General features: G+C 32.1%; 1 protein-coding gene and 1 long non-coding RNA gene across 23 annotated transcripts in view; one reads left to right on the forward strand and one right to left on the reverse strand.

Moving 5' to 3' along the window:
• The window catches only part of LOC123575921, a 30,092-nt gene extending 27,736 nt beyond the window's left edge, over window positions 1-2,356 (forward strand). The window contains exon 3 of the long non-coding RNA XR_006701087.1: window positions 1,943-2,356. This is a non-coding gene — a long non-coding RNA (uncharacterized LOC123575921). The remainder of the gene's footprint in view (window positions 1-1,942) is intronic.
• Window positions 1-19,009, reverse strand: part of ZBTB20 (zinc finger and BTB domain containing 20) — a 770,914-nt gene that overhangs the window by 734,196 nt on the left and 17,709 nt on the right. The gene's annotated exons all lie outside the window — the stretch shown is intronic.

The raw sequence follows: 19,009 nt of genomic DNA on the forward strand, positions 1-19,009 counted from the left end.
AGAGTCAGCATGACAACAGCCTGCTAACTCCTCTGAGGCAACAGGCCACACGGATGATTCAAAATGGGTGGAAACAGTATCTCTTATTTTTGTTTAAGAAAGCCCATTTGACCCCAATAGCTTATAAGTTTACAACCACAGCCTTTTAAACATATAAGGACATATCAAGTTTTTAGAAAAGAAGCTGCATAAAATCTCAATCTTTTTCATTTCTATTAATAACAAATACAGAAATATCTTATTAATCAGTGTGTATGTGTGTGTGTGTTTGTGTGTGTGTGTGTGTAATGTATATATTATACATTCTGGTGTGTGTATATATATATATATACACATATATATAAATATGTAAATATTATAAATATTTATATATATTTTTATATATATGTAAATATATGTCTAGTACATGTATATATATATATATATTTACATATATATATATATATATATATATACATGTACCAGACATGTTTTGCAGGATTCTTATGAAATAGAAATTTTGAAATGAATTATATTAAGTAAAATGTTATTTTAATAGTTATATCAGGTATTTCAAAATTATCAAAAGTATCAACATAAATTCTATTTCATGTTGAAAATCCATGGGGCGCCTGGGTGGCGCAGTCGGTTAAGCGTCCGACTTCAGCCAGGTCACGATCTCGCGGTCCGTGAGTTCGAGCCCCGCGTCAGGCTCTGGGCTGTTGGCTCAGAGCCTGGAGCCTGTTTCCGATTCTGTGTCTCCCTCTCTCTCTGCCCCTCCCCCGTTCATGCTCTGTCTCTCTCTGTCCCAAAAATAAATAAACGTTAAAAAAAAAAAAAAAAAAAAGAAAATCCATAAATCTAGGCTTATGTCCTACTCTGTTTCAAACTGACATTATATTACTTAAAATGTAATAATGGGATCTTTCAAAACACAAATAGTATGTCCAACATCTGTTAAACCTATATAGAACAGGAGCCTAAAAGAAGTGTCTCACCAATTGAGGAAATAGTTTTACTAGTAATCAGTAAGAGAGGAAAACTGCCCATAATTAAATCTGTATTAATTATGAAAAGGGCTATGAAAGAACTGAGTCGTCATTTTGTGGAGTTCATTTTAGAAATTTAGTGGTCTGCTACTCCAATACACACTTCTTATGATGTCATATCTAGAAGTCTGCAATTGACATAATTGAAAAACACTCTAAGCTAATAATTTAATAAAATGCATGTTGTTTTTGCCTAAAATAACTAAACTTCACCTACACTCTATCCACCAATAAGTGCATTAATTCAATGTGCCACTAAACAATTTATGCTTTAGGAGTTTAATCAGATGTTTAAAGTATATTTTATAATAAAATAATAGATATTATAAAACATAATATTAGGCATTATAAATTAAACAAACTCTGAAGTCTTCAGGTGCTGCATTTTCACTATCGTTATTACTTTAAAAGTTAAATTAATAAATGTATAGAAATTAACAATAAATCAGAGGAGATTTTAGGAAGTGGTGGATGATATACAAAATATTTATGACTGAAGGTCTGGGCACAGACCAATAATAAATGTCACTGTAACTAATCAAAACAAATACTGGCTGTAAATAAATGATACAGTGCCAGTGTTTGCTTCCTGAATAACAACGCTAGCTTTAGATAACAAACTAGAATACATTCTAAAACAAATAAATAAAATTTGAGGATGTAGTTTTACTACTGCTATACTCTAGAGCAACGGTTTCTCCAATTTTTAAAAACTATAGATCCCATAATTAAAAAATATTTTAAACTCTACAACAATCATTTATCTGTTGGTTCCCAACTCCATTCCCACCCCTTCCATAGTCTTCTGTGTTGGAACCTGAAAACTACATTTCCCAGATTACTTTGCCAGAATGAGAAGCCCTGGCAAATGATCAAAGAACATTTTTTTTTTCTTCTTTTGCTTTTGGCATTAGCAACCTCAACAAAGGTACTTCAGCAGCCTCTGCAGTGCAGGGCTCTTGGGATCTGGCTCTTAGGACTGCTGATGGCAGCACCAGTACTGCGGTTGCAGAACAGCACACGCTCTAACAGCCTTGGCAAGTAAAACAGCATTGGTGGAACGGTGGACTGCTGGGCTCTTGCCATGTCAGTAGGAGTGCGGGTGCCTGGCTTCCTGCAAAGAGTGGCAATGATGAATCCAACAGCCGCAGCAGCAGCAGTGCTCCAGCTGCCTCTGCAGCACAGTGCTTGTAAGCTCCGGGTAACAAAACTTTCCCTTGCTTTCTGCAGATATTCATTGTTACATACCATTGCCACTGTCTTTCCCTTCCATCAGACTTTCCAACACATTTGTAACCAATTCTCGGATTAAAGTCTCTCTGTCTTGAGTCATTTCTGTTTTTCTGACTGGGCACTGATCAATATAAGCGCACACCTCAATATATATAATGATTTGTAAGTTATAGACTTATACTACCATGCTATATACATTACAGAACATATGAATAAGCCCTTTAAAGGATAAGCACTTTAAAGGATAAGAAAACAAGAAATAAATGATGCTTTAAATAAATTTTAATTTTGTTGTATTTATTAGCAATTTTAAAACATTTTTGCTCTCACTAAAACACAACACTTTAGAGTAATTTGGTTAAATATTTGCCATTCTTTATATCTTAGCTTGGTTTTACACTTTGTGACACAGTCACGTGAAGATCTGTTACTACAATCCGGTTATTGTGATACCTGCTGGAATGGTCACGGTGGGAGAAAAGCCTCACAAAATAATAGAACCAAACGGAAGAAGGGCATCATTGGCTGTGCTTATTAAATCACAATACTCAATTTTCAATCTCAACCAACAATTACGTTGAAGATTTTCTTGAAATTTGCCTAGTAAATTTTCATCTTTCCAAATGTCCATGAGTTGTTCTTATAAACTAAAAGGTATTTGTAGTATTTTTTTATTTAAAAAAAAAAAAAGAATTTTAACGCCTCTTTAAAGATTTCATTTGGAAGATTTTGAAACAAGTTATAAAATTCTATTCCAAATTTTAAAAAGTTCTCAGATACAGTTTTGATACAGTTTTTCAATTATGCAGAAACTAGAGTTTTACAATTACATTGGTTTTGGCAACAAAATCACATTATAATGAATATAACTACAAACATTCAATATGAAAATGTTCTCTCCATACCCTGAGTCATTACCTTCTCAACTCATTGTTAGTATCACTAATACTCAGCCACTGAATAACCAGTGAAACTCCAGTGGTGCAAATAATATTCATGTCCACTCTCCATCTTATTACGAACTATCATAAAAATTCTACGAAAATTTTAAGATTCTTCTATATTTGATGTATTTTCTACTATATTGCAAAGCATCTGTTGAAAAAAAAAAATAACCACATCAATGATATCCTACAGTACCCATGTATACTTTTGACTTTGACTGATTTGCTAAAATAAGTTGCTTATAAATGATGAGTAAAAGAATTTCATGTGTAGAAGTACCTCTGTAATCTTACCTAGAAATCTTTTTTTCCATTCCACCCAAGCCCTCCGAAGCTCCAAAACTATGTTAACACAGGTTTTTCAGTAGGCATTGTTTTACTTAAAGAGTATTTTGAGGCTTAGCAAGTATCTCCCCAAGCAAGCCTTCTAGTGTTTCATAAAAATGTAGTTCTTTGTAGTAGTGAAATTGAGCCTAACAAATACCATTTGTTGAAATATTGGAAATATCAGTACTTTCATTTAACTATATAGTAAACCTTTCACACTGTATAATTTTTTCAAGGACTTATTTTTTTAATCTTCAGCAATGTTTTCTATGCATCTTCTAACATTTGCTGACACATAAATGTGATATAGTTTGCTGCCACTTATTTTTCATGCATTATTTCAGTCACTTTGGCTCAGGGCACATCATACACTAAGGGTGAGGTTCATCCTTAATGAGAATGAATATAAGTATACATTTCAAATATGTATATTTGATCATTATTTTTGGCTGACTTGTATTCTTGTATCTTGATCACTGATGTATTCTTGATCATTATTTTTGGCTGATTTATTGTCAAATGACTAAATCGTCATTGTTTTTACTTTATAATATAGCTGACATGTGCATAATATGTATTAAAGATACTCTTGTTTAAATATGCTTGACTATTATTCTATCTTTGTTCTGTTATTTTTTTTAAGTCAGTTGTCTGTTTTGTAAGAGTTAGTTAAAACTGGATAGCATAAACTGTGATTCCTCACAACAAGGCACAAATAAAATTCAGTACCCCCAAATCTTAAAGCAAATCCACTCCCACTCTCCCTTCAGGATACTTTGCACAATGCATACAATGCATACAATGCATATGATTGACACTTTGACATTGCCAGCACCAATCTGCATACTACAGATTAGTAAACTTTAATCTTAGTTTTGTTAAACAAAAAATATATACATAAAAGTTTTGATTATCTTCTCAAACCCTAATATGTCATCCTGCATATTCCTTAGGGCACATGCCCACTGTTTTTGAGACTACTGTTCTACAGTATGAGCCTTGAATTCAGATCTGAATAATACTTATTGACTATGTATCCTTAAACAAGTTATCTATCCCTGTCTTTGTATAGTTCATCTATAAAATGAGAATAAAAATAGCTATCTTATAGAATTGCTTTAATGATTATATTTAATAATAGTAACAGATAATATTTGTTGACTACCTACTAAGTGGAAGGCATTATTCAAAGCACATTGAATGCATTAATCCTTTTAAATTTTTTTTTTTTAACGTTTATTTATTTTTGAGACAGAGAGAGACAGAGCATGAACGGGGGAGGGTCAGAGAGAGAGGGAGACACAGAATCTGAAACAGGCTCCAGGCTCTGAGCAGTCAGCACAGAGCCTGACGCGGGGCTTGAACCCACGGACCGCGAGATCATGACCTGAGCCGAAGTTGGACGCTCAACCGACTGAGCCACCCAGGCGCCCCGAATGCATTAATTCTTGAGTACAGTGTCTACATATAATGAACACTTGATAAAAAAAAATAGTTTCTTCCCCAGGAAAGACAGAGATTAATTGTACAAAATCAGTAATATTTATTAAGGCAAATAGAGTTGGTTGTTTGCATACTTATCCCTTCCACAAAATTTCAAGTTTCCTGGAGGCAAAGTTATGTTGTAGCCATCCTTATATCTTAATAGAGTGCAAAGTACAATGCTTTGAATGTATTAAGTGCTCAATAATTAAATAAATGTTGTTGAATGAATGTACATAGGATACCACCATAACTTGCTGTTTATTGTTTGTAAAATGTCAGCCAACTCCATAACTGACAGGAATGATCAGTTAACTGCACATGCACTGCAAAACACGCTATTGTTTTATACATACTCCATTATACCTTTGCAGTAAGAACAACACTCTCCACAATTTTTGAAAATACAATAACCCTTGATTATTTGTATATACAGATGAAAAGTAAGGTATGGATAATACAAAAGTAATTTCTATTTGGATTTTGACGTGTGTTTCTATATTTATATTAAACTATTGATATGCCTAATATTCTATAAAAGAGACTGCATGTGAAACAAAATAAGCTACATTATGAAAAGCTGACTTAGAAGGAAGTTGAATGCAATTTAGTTTCTGTGATCTTTCCCTTTATTTAACTCTTCTGTGTATGTAACCCACACCACTTTGATTACTCAAACTACATGGAACTTTCTATTTCTCAAGCCCTCCCCAGAGGAAAAGAAATGTTTAAATGTTGCTTTTCATGGGGATATTTTCTGTGTAAAGTAGGCAATTCTCATCAGTGAATCTGAAATCATGACTGCCTATGTATTATAAAAAATCAGTTAAAAGACATTATGAAATACACTATTTGCTTCACTTAAATTAAGAATTTTCATTTTTTATAAAATATTTTATTCATTTGTGAAATGCATTATAAATGTTCTTCATGACTTTTTTTTTTCAGGTAAGTGACCTGAGGTAGAGAAAAACCAGCTGGTGATATACTTAATCACATGTGAAATCTCACAAAGTTTTCTATCCAACTCATAATGCTGTTATAAAGGGAAAAAAAGAAAATTATTTTCAAATATTTAGAGAAAGTAAAGGAAGTAATAATAAATGCAAGGCATCACTGTATCTTAATGAGAAACTAAAAGATTAGCTTTTCATCTTTCTCTTAATTATTCATGAATAGTACACCCCATCTCTAGGTGTACAGAAGGTAGAGTGTTTAGGTAGAAAGAACATGGGCTTTAGAGTCAAACAAGCTGAGTTTGAATCAAGCTCCCGTATTTACTAGTCATGACCTGAAATAAGTTATTCATTTTCCCTGAATTTCAGTTTCCTCATTAGGGAAAACTGAGCAAAAATATTCAATGAAAACAGATACAAAGTGTTTGACTTATAGTGAAAATTCATTAAATGATAATCCATTTCCTCCTTTTATTCCTAAACCAGAGGTTCTCAATTTCTTTTTTGTACTATGGATCTCTTCTAACTAGCAATGATTCACATCAAAAGTTTATATTTATTTGTCTATCACATAACAGCTTAAAACATTTCTTCATATCAACTACTGAATTTGATCTTCACTGTCACCCTGTGAAGTTATTTGACATTATCCTAATTATTCACAGTAATAAATTGAACTTCAAAGAGAGTAAAGAATTTGTACAAGATCTTGCAAGTAGTAAGTTACAAATTGAACTTTCACCTACCATTCCATCAAGCCTGGTTACCCAATTACTCAAAGGGAAAAAAAAAATCCTAGCCAGAACTAACAAACAGAATGCTTTATACTAAGAAAATTAAATCTAATTAATACATATTATTAAACTGGGCTTAATAATTAAAATTATTAAAGTGAAGTAAGGACATATTCACATTATTATCACTAGTGGTTCTAGGACCTGAGAATTGGTTGGTGCAGCCAAATATTTTAGTAACACTTTCCTAGAAGATAGCTTTTTATGAAAAAACAGTGAATTAACGAAGATATGAAAACTTGTAATAGCTAATCTGGTTGTTCATTGTAGAAAATGACTTTAAAATAAGATTTAGAGTGTAACTTTATATTTTTCAGTAATACACTAAATGTCCCCAGTAATCAATATATTTCTTCCCAAATGACAGTATAAGATGAATAAGTTCTGGGTAGCAAACATACAGAATAGTGATGACAGTTAACAATACTGTATTGTATATTTGTAATTTGCTAAGAAAGTAAATCTTAAGTGTTCTCACCACAAAGGAATAAAAAAGGTAACTATGTGCCGTGATAGATGTGTTAATTACCTTGATTGTGGTTATCATTTCACAATGTATACGTATATTAAATCATCACATTGTACATCTTTTAAAAATTCATTTTGTACAACCTAAATATACATAATTTTTATTGTCAGTCATACCTTATTGAAGCTAGAAAAAAAATTAAAATAATAAAAAATACAGATAATCTTAAAAAAAAAGCAGTTGTCCTGAGCACTGAAATCATGTACTTTTTTCCTATAAACTTTTCTGTATTTTCAATACTTCCTATGTAGTACATATACTATTTTTATAGTTATAAAATATCTTAATAAAATACCTCTTCATCAAAAACAAACAAAAAACCCCACAAAATACTGAAAAAATAGGTGTGTCTAAAATATTGGGTGGGCCATTCAAACAAGATAACCATTTCATCCAACCAACTCTGAAGGAACAGCTAATGAATCACTTAGATGATCAAAGAATCTCAACAGTACACTTAAAGAATCATTTATTTGAGCCCTTATCTTTCCTTGTATCTGTTTCTTACTTATTAGGAGGAAATAAGAGCATAAAAATTAAAGGTATGTGGGTTCTGGATTCTGACTGCTGAAATTCAAATCTTGGCCCTACTACTTTAGACAAATCCTTTCAATATCATTAAACCTTTTGTCCTCTTCTTTAAAATGGGGGAGGGGCAGCTAGGTGGCTCAGTAGGTTAAGCTACAGACCCTGGGTTTCCTCTCAGGTCATGATCTCAGGGTTCCTGCAATTGGGCTCAGCACTCACAGTGTGGAGCCTGCTTGGGATTCTCTGTCCTTCTCTCTCTGCCCTTTCCATGTTCACTCTCTCTCTCTCAAAATAAATAAATAAACTTTAAATTAATTAGTTAATTTTTATTGATTTTATTAATTCATTAATAAAATGGGGGAAATAACAGTACCTATAGAACAGGTTTTCATGATGATTAAGTGTGACAATCTAAATATTGGTATTAAGTAGCATTTATCAAGCACTTTATCAAATAGTGAATACCATGTTAAACATTTTATATATATTATCTTATTTAATAATCATAAAATCCTGTAAGTACTATTATTATCCCATTTACAGATGAAAAAAGTGAGGCCCAAGTCCTACAACCAATAATAACACTAAACCAGGATTTACATTCAGCAGACTAATTCTAAGTACAAATGCTTAAAGGCTAAATTCAATAAGCTTAATGCCAGGCACATAGTAAGCATTTAATAAATCTTATTTTGTGCTCTGTGTTTGTTTCTACTTCACCGAAGTGTCAATTTCTTATTTAACAGTTCTAAATTGAATGAAGTAGTTCTCAAAGACTGCTATTTCAGGATTCCTTGGACTTACCCTACTGAACACCACCATTCTAAAAAGGGATTTTTAGGATGGTGAAAATACTCTTCATGATATTATGATAAGGAATATATGACATTGTACATTTGTCCAAACCCACAGAATAACATCAGTGGTAAACCCAAAGTGAAAAAAAAAAAAGATGGACTTTGGGTGATTATGATGTGTCAATGTAGGTTCATGCTTGGTAACAAAAAAAAAAAAAAAGTACTATTTTGATGAGTGATGATAATGGAGGAGGCCATGCATGTGTGGGAGAGGGGTATACAGGAAATCTCTGTACCTTCCTTTCAACTTTATCATAAACCTGAAACTGTTTTAAAAATATAAAGACTTTAAATGTAACATGGTATCCTGGACAGGATCCTGAACCAAAAAATTATATTAAATAAAAAAAAAACAAATCTGAATAAACCAGAGACTTTAGTTAATAATAATATGTTAACACTGGTTCATTAATTGGAGCAAATTACCATACTAATACAAAATATTAATAAGAAAAACTGGGTATGGGATGTATGAGAACTCTATACCATGCTCTCATTTTTTCTGTAAATCTAAAACTGTTCTAATAAATAATATTTATTTGAAAAAAAGATCAATTAAAAAAGTCAATAGAAGGGGCACCTGGGTGGCTCAGTTGGTTAAGCATCCAACTCTTGGTTTCAGTTCAGGTGATGATCTCATGGTTCATGGGTTCAAGCTCCATGTCGGGTTCCATGCTAACATTGTGCAGAGCCTGCTTGGAATTATCTCTCTCTCCTGCTCTCTCTGCCCCATCCCTGACTCACACTTTCTCTCTCTTTCTCAAAATAAATAAATAAACAGTTTTTTAAAAAGTCAATAGGAGTTGTTTGGGGAATGCAAACATATGACGTGAAGACTTGAGTAGGATGTGACCACAAGGATGAATTTAAGTCAATGACTTGAGTCATTTGTCTGTCATTTAAGACAGAGTGTCATAGTACCTTAATCTAGGAAAGGAATTTTTTTTAAAAAGTAGCTTTGAATGGTTAAAAGTCCCAAAATGACAAATTAAAGACAATTTCAGATTAGAAGATTTTATGGAGTGAAATAATTACACAGAATCATTAAGCTAGTTCATGGAAAGCTGCGACTGAAAACTCTTCACTCCCAATCCAGTGCTCTTTCTACTACAACAGATTGGTGCATTAGCACATGTTTGACTCAAGGCAGTAATTAAGTAAGCTGAAGGGGGGAAGAAAGTGACAAATGGAAAACCTTTGAATCAGACTCAAGTATTCTAGTTAGTATGGCAAGGAACAACCACAATTTCAAAATGGCTTTAACCAGAAAAGAAACAAAATAGACTAGACATTTGATAAGGGAGGAAACATTGGAATTGAAAGAAAATGATGGCAGGCTCCCTGTTTGGTGGTTTCAGATCCAAGCTTTTGCCTTGAAGGTAATAATTCAAAGTGCTTTAAAGCCTGGACTGACTATACTAAATAACATAGAATTATAACCTGTTGAGATAAGATCATTTTATAGTCTGTACCCTGAAATTCCCAAATTCATATTATTTCTAACTGGGCAACAAACCGATTGTTGGTTGGGCTAATTTATCTTATTTTTCTGACTGCATTAAAAAAAAATTATCAAAATTTTCAACCATACAAAAATAGCATATAATAAAGGATTTCTCTTGTACCCATTATCCAGTTTCAATAATTCGCAACATTTTGCCTATTGCCACCACCACCTTTCCCCCAGCCCCAAAGGTACTGAACTCACTTAATATGAGGAACAGAACCATCTTTGGGAAAAGGAAAAAGGATGGAGGCAATGTTTTCAGTCTGTCATCCATTGAGACTTAAACCAGAAAGATTCCAGACTTAGAGGCAAATAAATATAAGCCAGGGATAATAAAGTGAAAGTTTGCTAGCAGGGTAGTCTAAATATGTTTTTCAAGAATCAATGGAACTGTTGTCTTTGTGGAAGGAGGATATTTTAAAGAATTATTTTCCAACTTTTTAGTTTGACACAAACAGGTGGGGCAAGAATGATTATAAAGCTTCATTGAGATTATAGTTTCTAAAGATGATTTTAGTTTTGAGGAACACAAAGTTTAATTTCATCATCATGTTTACATTCACACAATCACAGACCTACCATATTCCAATAAGCACCTAAACAAAGAACAGTTGGCACTATTTACCAAATTTCAATATCACCAAGACTCAGTTTATTTTGAGAGGTCAGTTTATTTTTATAGTAAAATATTTTCCTATGAAGTCTCTTTGTGTGCTTGAGAATGTTTTCCCATTTTTAGATTTAAATTATTTTAAAATTAGAATATATAGTGACTTTGTCAAATTCAATGGTCTTTTTGTAATCTTAATGAAACTACATATTTATGGACCCTGGAGGATTCTTCCACACATTTAGAATTTCACTTCAGTTTCCTGTCTAAATGTTGAAGGCAGAGACTATTAGAAGCTGGCTATGCAGCAAATATAAGTACATCTAAAACATCTTCATTGAAAAGAAAACATGAACGTTATGCTGAACTATTTCAATTTTCATCATGAAACAAAAGACAAAAATTAGCAGGTAGAGATGGGAGATGATGGGGAAAGGGGAATTAAAATGAAATAAGTAGCAAGGCTCAACTGAAGTTTTAAAGCATGTATCTAAATACAGGTGGGTACTTTGGTAGGAAATGTGGGGCAGGCTGGACAATGAGAATAACTACCATCTGAGCCAATAAAGTTACACTGGTTTTGAAAAATACACACATACATACATACACACATATCAAGATACACAATCTCCTTCTCAAATCTGAACCTCCCAATTGGCTTTAGATTGCAAATGGCAATGAACAGAATTTAGTTCTTTCCTCCATCTTCATTAGCAAAATGTTAACATGTAGCTGTTTCTTGCTTTCCATTCTTTCTTAAATTATAAAATTTTTCTCAATCAAAAAATTCCTTCCTATGTTTCATATAAACTAAGCTGTATCTCTGACAGTCCTACATCTCTCAGGACATCCTTAGTTCTCCACAGATTTTAATTCATTCAATAGTATCACAGCCCCATAATGCCTTTATATGCCCTGGTTCTCCAAAAAGTCCAAGCTCAGACTTCTCCAAAGAACATTTGTTTATAAAGACCATCCACACATTGATCCTATTCTTCATTCTTTCTGACCACACACTCCTACAATTGCTATACATTCTGACTAATATATTTCTACCCCTCATAGGTTATATCCCATTTTAAGAACCGCAGCATCCATCCCCTACTGGCAATCACCTTTCCACTCACATAGCTAGATCACTCTCCAAATACTGCTCTCCCCTCTAAAGTCTGCCTTCCTTATATACTAATTTCTAATACCAAACACCCACTCTTGAGGCAAAAATATATCAGCTAAAGGTCAGGGCCTATTAATTTATCTCAAAATTCCAATCATCATGGAAAACATGCACGATTTTCCATAAAGTTCTAACTCTTGCTACTTTCTAAATGATCTGTCTTGGGTAGTTTTGTGTACTGTGCTATCCTACATCTCTCTTTATTGTATCCACTACAGCTCAGTGAAGGTTCTTTCCTCTGCTTTCTTAAATCTACATCCCCCTAAGATATCTGGTCAGCACACAGGAAAAACATTAAAACTCTCCTATATCAGCTCTTTGTCACCATCTCTTGATATTTTTGCGAGCACCTATTTTCACTCCATCACACAGAAACTTCTTTCTCCTTAACGTTTGCCTTTCACATAATTTAACAAATAATATCTAGAATAGATTAAACTTGAAGATGTTTTCATATATGAATTATTAATAAAACATGATCATTTATCTATCTGGTTGCATATTTTTATTTTAAAAATCATAATAGACACAGAATAGGAAACAAAAGAAATAAACATTTTAGAAACATAAAGGATTAAGAATGGAGACAGATTAAATTGTCAAGTGTGTCTTTAATAGAAACAGTAAATAGAATACTTGTCAATCCTCTGACAAATATACCACTGTACAAGCTCTGGACATCTGAGAAGGGAAAAAAGGAAGCAAGTAAGAGAGGTTCCCCCAGCCAAAGCGAAGAATGGCCTGAGCCCTGAAGCTATGTCATGTATACAATCAACCTACTACTCAAAACCAGTAATTATATATCCAATCCCCCAATTCCAAAGCAATTTTATATATTTCTTCAAGGTTATGTACTTTATATTTTATGTTCCCTCTCAAGATTGGCTTTGATATCAATTTTTAACTTGATTCTCCTGAATAAAAATATTTGTCTTTGAGACAGAACTGAGGCTGGTATCTAACTATCACAAAATTAGTTTTGCTGAAGGATAGCCCAGTGACATTTTCATAGAAAAACATTTCATAGCACCATCTGGACTTACCATCTGAACCCCTACCTAATAAGTAAGCTACCAGTCTAGTTAATCTCTCTCAGTTTTCTTCCTTCATCTATAAAATGGGGATAATAATATTAACTACCTCATAAAGTTGTAAGGAACAAAGGAGTTAAAAAATGTTAAGTAATTAAATATTGTCTGACATTTGGTGATATTAAAGAGCTGAAAATTATAATAATCCCTGAATGGTTGTGATTCCATAGGTTATATAATTTATCTTTAGCTTTATTTTAAAAAACTGCTAAAAGTAATGTAAGTGTACAGTATATGTTTTTTGTTTTGCTAAATTAAAAAATGATAACCTGAAATCCTAAAAATAAATAATTAAATTTAGAGTGGTATTCAAATTGAATTAGCTTAAATACTTTAATATTGGCTTTAAATTTTGTTGTTGTTGTTTTTGGTTTTAAATTTCACTGGCTGGCATCATCAACAAACTGGAAGCCAAAATAGTAGTTACTAGAAGAAGTGTTTTGGATAAACTTGAAGATACTTACAAAAAAAAAAAAAATACATATATATATATATGCATATATATATATATCTCAATAACTAGGTTGTATACACAAAGAATGAAGCAAAGCATATAGTTTCTAATTAAAATTTAGCTGAGGCTGGAAAAGGCTGACATTTAAGGAAATGGTAGAACTAAAAAGATGAATTCTGGGGGCCTCTCCCTATCACACATAAGAACTTATTAGAAAACTCTAATAATTAAGAAAATGTATTGTTGTCATAGGGATAGTCAAATCAACCAAGATCACAAAAAAGGGTCTACAATCAGACCATTGCCTTTATGGACCCTTGCTATATGAGAGGTGGCAGGGCAGATCACTGAGGAAAGATAATAACATACATTAAATATAGGCGGAAAACTGTGTCTCTCTTAAGAAAACAACTTAAAGTTTAATCTTTACATAATATACAAAATCAATGCCAGGATAAGCTGCATTAAAAGATACAAAAAGCATTAACTATAAAAAATAATGATGAGTATGGCCGCATAAAAATTAAGATTTTTCTGTTCATTAGGATACACTAAAGGAAGTGAAAAAACAACCTATGAATCAGGAGAAGAAATTAGAATTTAGAATATATAAAGAACTCATGCAAATCAATAAAAAGGCCCACAGAAATTTAAATGAAGAAAATGGGAAAGCCATGAACAGCTATTTTACAGAAGAGAAACACATATACATGTTCACAACTTCATGGTAAACTAGAAAATGCAAATCAAGACCACCGTGAGATATTTGTTACCTATTCAAGTAGCAAGAATTAATAAATCTGACAAAATACCATGTGTAAAAGAGAATATGGATCAACAGAGATATCTTATACATCATTGGTGAGGGTATAAATGGGTAATACAATTTTGAAAAAATAATCTAACAGTCTTTTGTAAAGTTGAGCAATTATATATCCTATGATCCAGCAATTCTAAGCTCAGTATACACCCAAGAGAATGTCTTCAAACATCACCAAGAAACATACACAAGAATGTTTATAACAGCACTCTTCATATTAGCAAAAAAACAAAAAACAACCCAAATGTCCATTAAGGGGAAATGATAAATGGCATTGTCATAAATATTATATAAAAGCAAAAATTAACCATATGAATTTCAGTTACCTACAAAAACATGGGTGTATAATCTTAATAACTTAATTTTGAGATAAATACAGCATGATATGAATATATTAATGCATATTATTATATTATATTATATTATATTATATTATTTATTATTTAGTCACAACTTTATACTTTATACAACTTTATACGTGGCATAGCTATATATATTATTTGCGGGAAAAAAAACTATGGAAAATAAACACAAAATTCAGAATGGTGGTTACTTTTTTTTTAAGTTTATTTATTTTGAGAGAGAGAGACAGAGAGAGAGGACATAAGTGGAAAAGTGGCAGAGAGAGAGAAAATCTCAAGGAGGCTCCAGCGCTGTGAGTGCAGAGACTGATAGGGGTTCCATCTCACAAACTGTGAGATCATCTCACAAACTTGAGCTGAAATCAAGAGTTGGGCACTTAACCAACTGAGCTGCCCAGCCTCCAAAGAATGGTGGTTACTTCTGTTTGGGGAGAATTGATGTGAATAGGGGAAGAGCATATAGATAAGTGTAAATTATTGTTAATTTTCTCTTTCGTTGGGTCTTGGATTCACAGATATTTATTTTGATTAAAAATAATGAATGAATGAATGAATGAATGAATGAGTGTAATAAAAGAGGATAATAAATGAACAATGACTCTGAACCATATTATAACTAACCAATTCTGTGCACCTTAAGTCCAATTAAAAATGACAACATTTTAGTATTACTTTTCAAATTTTAATATACATATGAATAACTTGAGATATCTTTAAAAATGAAGATGATGATTAATAGGACTGGGATGGAATTTGAGGTTCTGTATTCTAAGCTCTCATATGTGGATGCAGCTGGTTTCACAGACCATAATCTATCAATACTATCCACTGATTTCCAAATAAGAAGTACAATGGATGCTAAAAAGATTGATACACTCAAGGCAACAATAAATGTAAAGCTTGCCATCTAAGGGTTTAAGCAAGTAAGCATTTTTACTTGGTCAAGATAAAATCCACTTAAAAAAAAAGAAAGAAAAAATTTAAATAACCTTGGCTTTAAGATTGAGCATCAGTGACTCAATAAATTCAGAGGCTTGAAAGGATAAACTAAATAAACTGACCTGACCACTGAATGGGATGATAGGCACCATATTTTGGAAAGTTGATTATGCCTTTAAGAAATAATGATTTGGTTTCACCTCATTCCAAAGTGACACAGAAGATATTGATAAAAGATACTGAGATTCAGAGTTTACTCTGAAGTGAAAGAAACTTCTTTCCTGAGTTTTAAGAAACTGAAAGAATATTAAGAATTAATGAAAGATCACTTTGGTTTCTTTAGGATGAGAATAAACAGATTAACTTAAAGATTTCCTCACTCTTCTCTATCACACTACAACTTACATTTGGGGAATAATCACTGGTGATTAGAAATTTTCTTGGAAGGAGGCAGAAAAACAATTAAAAGATGACTATAATGGCACATACATCCAAGAATGCATGCAGCATATTCTAACAAGTACTTCTACTGCTTTAGCAACACTAGTATTGCTAAGCAAGAGTAGAGAGACATGTTTAAAAAAAGGTATCTATAATTTCTGTTAATTTCATGTTGAATAAAGATAATACACAAAGAGAAAGTAGAATATGCCTGATTTTAGAATGACTTCATAAAGTGAAATCCATGGTATCAAAAAGAATCAATTCAGTAGTTTTTACTACTAGTGTCAGATAAGGTCTATTTAAAGAAATGCAAAGGCAGATTGCTATCTCTTTTAAGATTCTCTTTTAAGATCTACCTTTTCAGTTTCCTAATAACACTGTCTCCATTACTGGAATAGTAAAAAACAGAAGGAAATTAGACCAAGGAAATAGCAAGAATATTTCTAGAAAAAGTGAAAGCTGAATTACTGGGGCAAGAAAATTTTAAAATAAGGATGTATTCTTGGAAAGAGTCAGGTATAATAATATTCGAGTTAGGAAAACACATTTATACATTCCATTTTCTCCAAACCAAAATCTAGATGGCTTTAATAGTATTCTACAGTACAGATTCTAGAGAATTAAGATTATATTTATGTTTCTATAATAAAAGAATGTAAATGTGTTTTTTGTAGTGTTGTGTCTAATAAATTACAACATAGGTATTTCCTGATAGTTAGTTGCCTATCCCCCCAAAATTAGCCAATGGCAAATTTGGTGTCTGGCAACTAAAAGATAATAAAGATTTTACTATTTAAAGTATTCATGCTATAGTCACTAGTAATTGTAGCTATAAATTACAAGGAGAGAATCTGTAATGAAATATAACAACAGATTACACAGCTGTGCTTAGCTGTTCAAGGCCATTTATTAAGTCAAAACACAATGCAACATTATCATTATGTCCAGATGTGATGAAAGCCCAGACATCCCACAAAACATTAATATCTCTATATTAGAAGAAGAGGTCATCAGGAGATATACCTGAATAAACAATTTCCCACAATCACCAGAAAAATAAACACAGAAATTCTGGAAACTCATCTTGGACTTTAAGCAATTAAATGTATTCACACCTTCCATGAATCCCACTGTTTTGTCTGTTTGAGGCTTTGAAACTTTATCAGTAATATGTTCTATTATTGAAATGTCAAGAGGCTTAACATCAAACATACGACCTGAAATATATATATATGTCATATAAATGTATCATATAAATATATGTCTATTAAATGTAAAATATGACTGCCCTCAGATTTTCATTATCATCATTTTTTTGCACAATGCATGGTTTTTCAAAGCACTTAAACATTTATTACTTCCCTTGACAAAAAGATTATGTGAAATAAGTGAGGAAAATATTCTATTCTAAATATTAAGATTCTGAGACACAGAAGTCATTTGCCTAAAAATCATACATATGCTGACTTTTAGTTTCATTTAAAAATACCCTTAAATGCTTTTATTTCCACATTTGTTACCTTGTTAAAATCATTACTGTACCTAAAATTATGTCAAGTCAGCAGGTATTTAATAAGCAACTTCTATGTGCAAGTCTTCCAATCATGCATAATTGTTGTTATAATTACTTTGTAACATTGACAGGGGTGATATTAAAAACACTTAATTAACAACAGAAGGTACTAACCAAAGAAAATGAACACGTGAACAAACTGAAATATATCACCTATATTTTACCAAAGGATATCAGCTGCATGTCAGTGCTGACATAGATATGACTCAGAGTTTGATTTGATCTTAAAATACCAGTCATTTGTAGATAAGCTTATTTGGTCTGAAATGCTAGATTAGCTAAAGATTTGTTAGAATATGTAGAAAATTCTAATAGTATGTGGTACAAAATTAAAGAAATCGCAAATGTAAAAGAAAAAAATATTTCCCAGGTGAGAATCTTTGAAAATATGGAGTCATTACCACCAAAAGTGGTCATACTTATAAATATTTTTATTTAATTTCTTCAAACATATATGTTCAAATTTAATTACTTTTATTAAAAAGCATAAGTGGGATTCTGAACATGCTTTTACTGCAATTTTTCTTTTCCTTCCATTACTTGACTCTATTCTCCCGCTGCATTTCCTCCCATCCAAAGTAATCCATTTTAACAACTTAGTGTGCACCCTTCCATGTTCTTCTCCCTTTGCAAATAACTCTGCTATACAGCAGATATATACATATACATATACATATCTTACATGTATTTTCTATACCTTTTCTATACCTTGCTCTTCCTGCTCATCAATGACTCCTGGAAATTCTTCCAGATCACCTGAAACAGCTGTAATTCACATCTTTTCTATACCTTGCTTTTCTATACCTTGCTCTTCCTGCTCATCAATGACTCCTGGAAATTCTTCCAGATCACCTGAAACAGCTGTAATTCACATCTTTTAATGACTGCATTATAATCCACGTTGTAAATTTCCATTACCTATTAGCATTACCTTATTAATAGAATTATTTTGTCCTCCAATTTTACCACTATAAGCTGTAACAACTTTGAAACCAAAAAAATACATATGTCCTTAAACATTGATACTTAACTTCTGTGGGATATATCCCCAAGGAGGGCATTGTTAAATCAAATATTATGAATTGCAATTTTTAATAGGTATTACCAGATTGCATTTCAAAAGTTAACATACACATTTCTACCAGTAAAAAAATAAGCATCTCCTTCCCTTTATCTCCACTAGCAGTAGTTTTAAACCCATTAGACTAACAAACTTTTTAAATACTAAGACATATTGCCTATTACTTAAATGTGAATTTCCCTAATTTCCTAGTGAAATTGAACATCTTCTCATATGTCACCCAATTGAATTTGCTTTTCTATGAATTGTCTTTTCCTTTTATATTGGGTTGTT

Source organism: Leopardus geoffroyi, chromosome C2 (genome assembly GCF_018350155.1).
Source record: "Leopardus geoffroyi isolate Oge1 chromosome C2, O.geoffroyi_Oge1_pat1.0, whole genome shotgun sequence".
NCBI lineage: Eukaryota > Metazoa > Chordata > Mammalia > Carnivora > Felidae > Leopardus > Leopardus geoffroyi.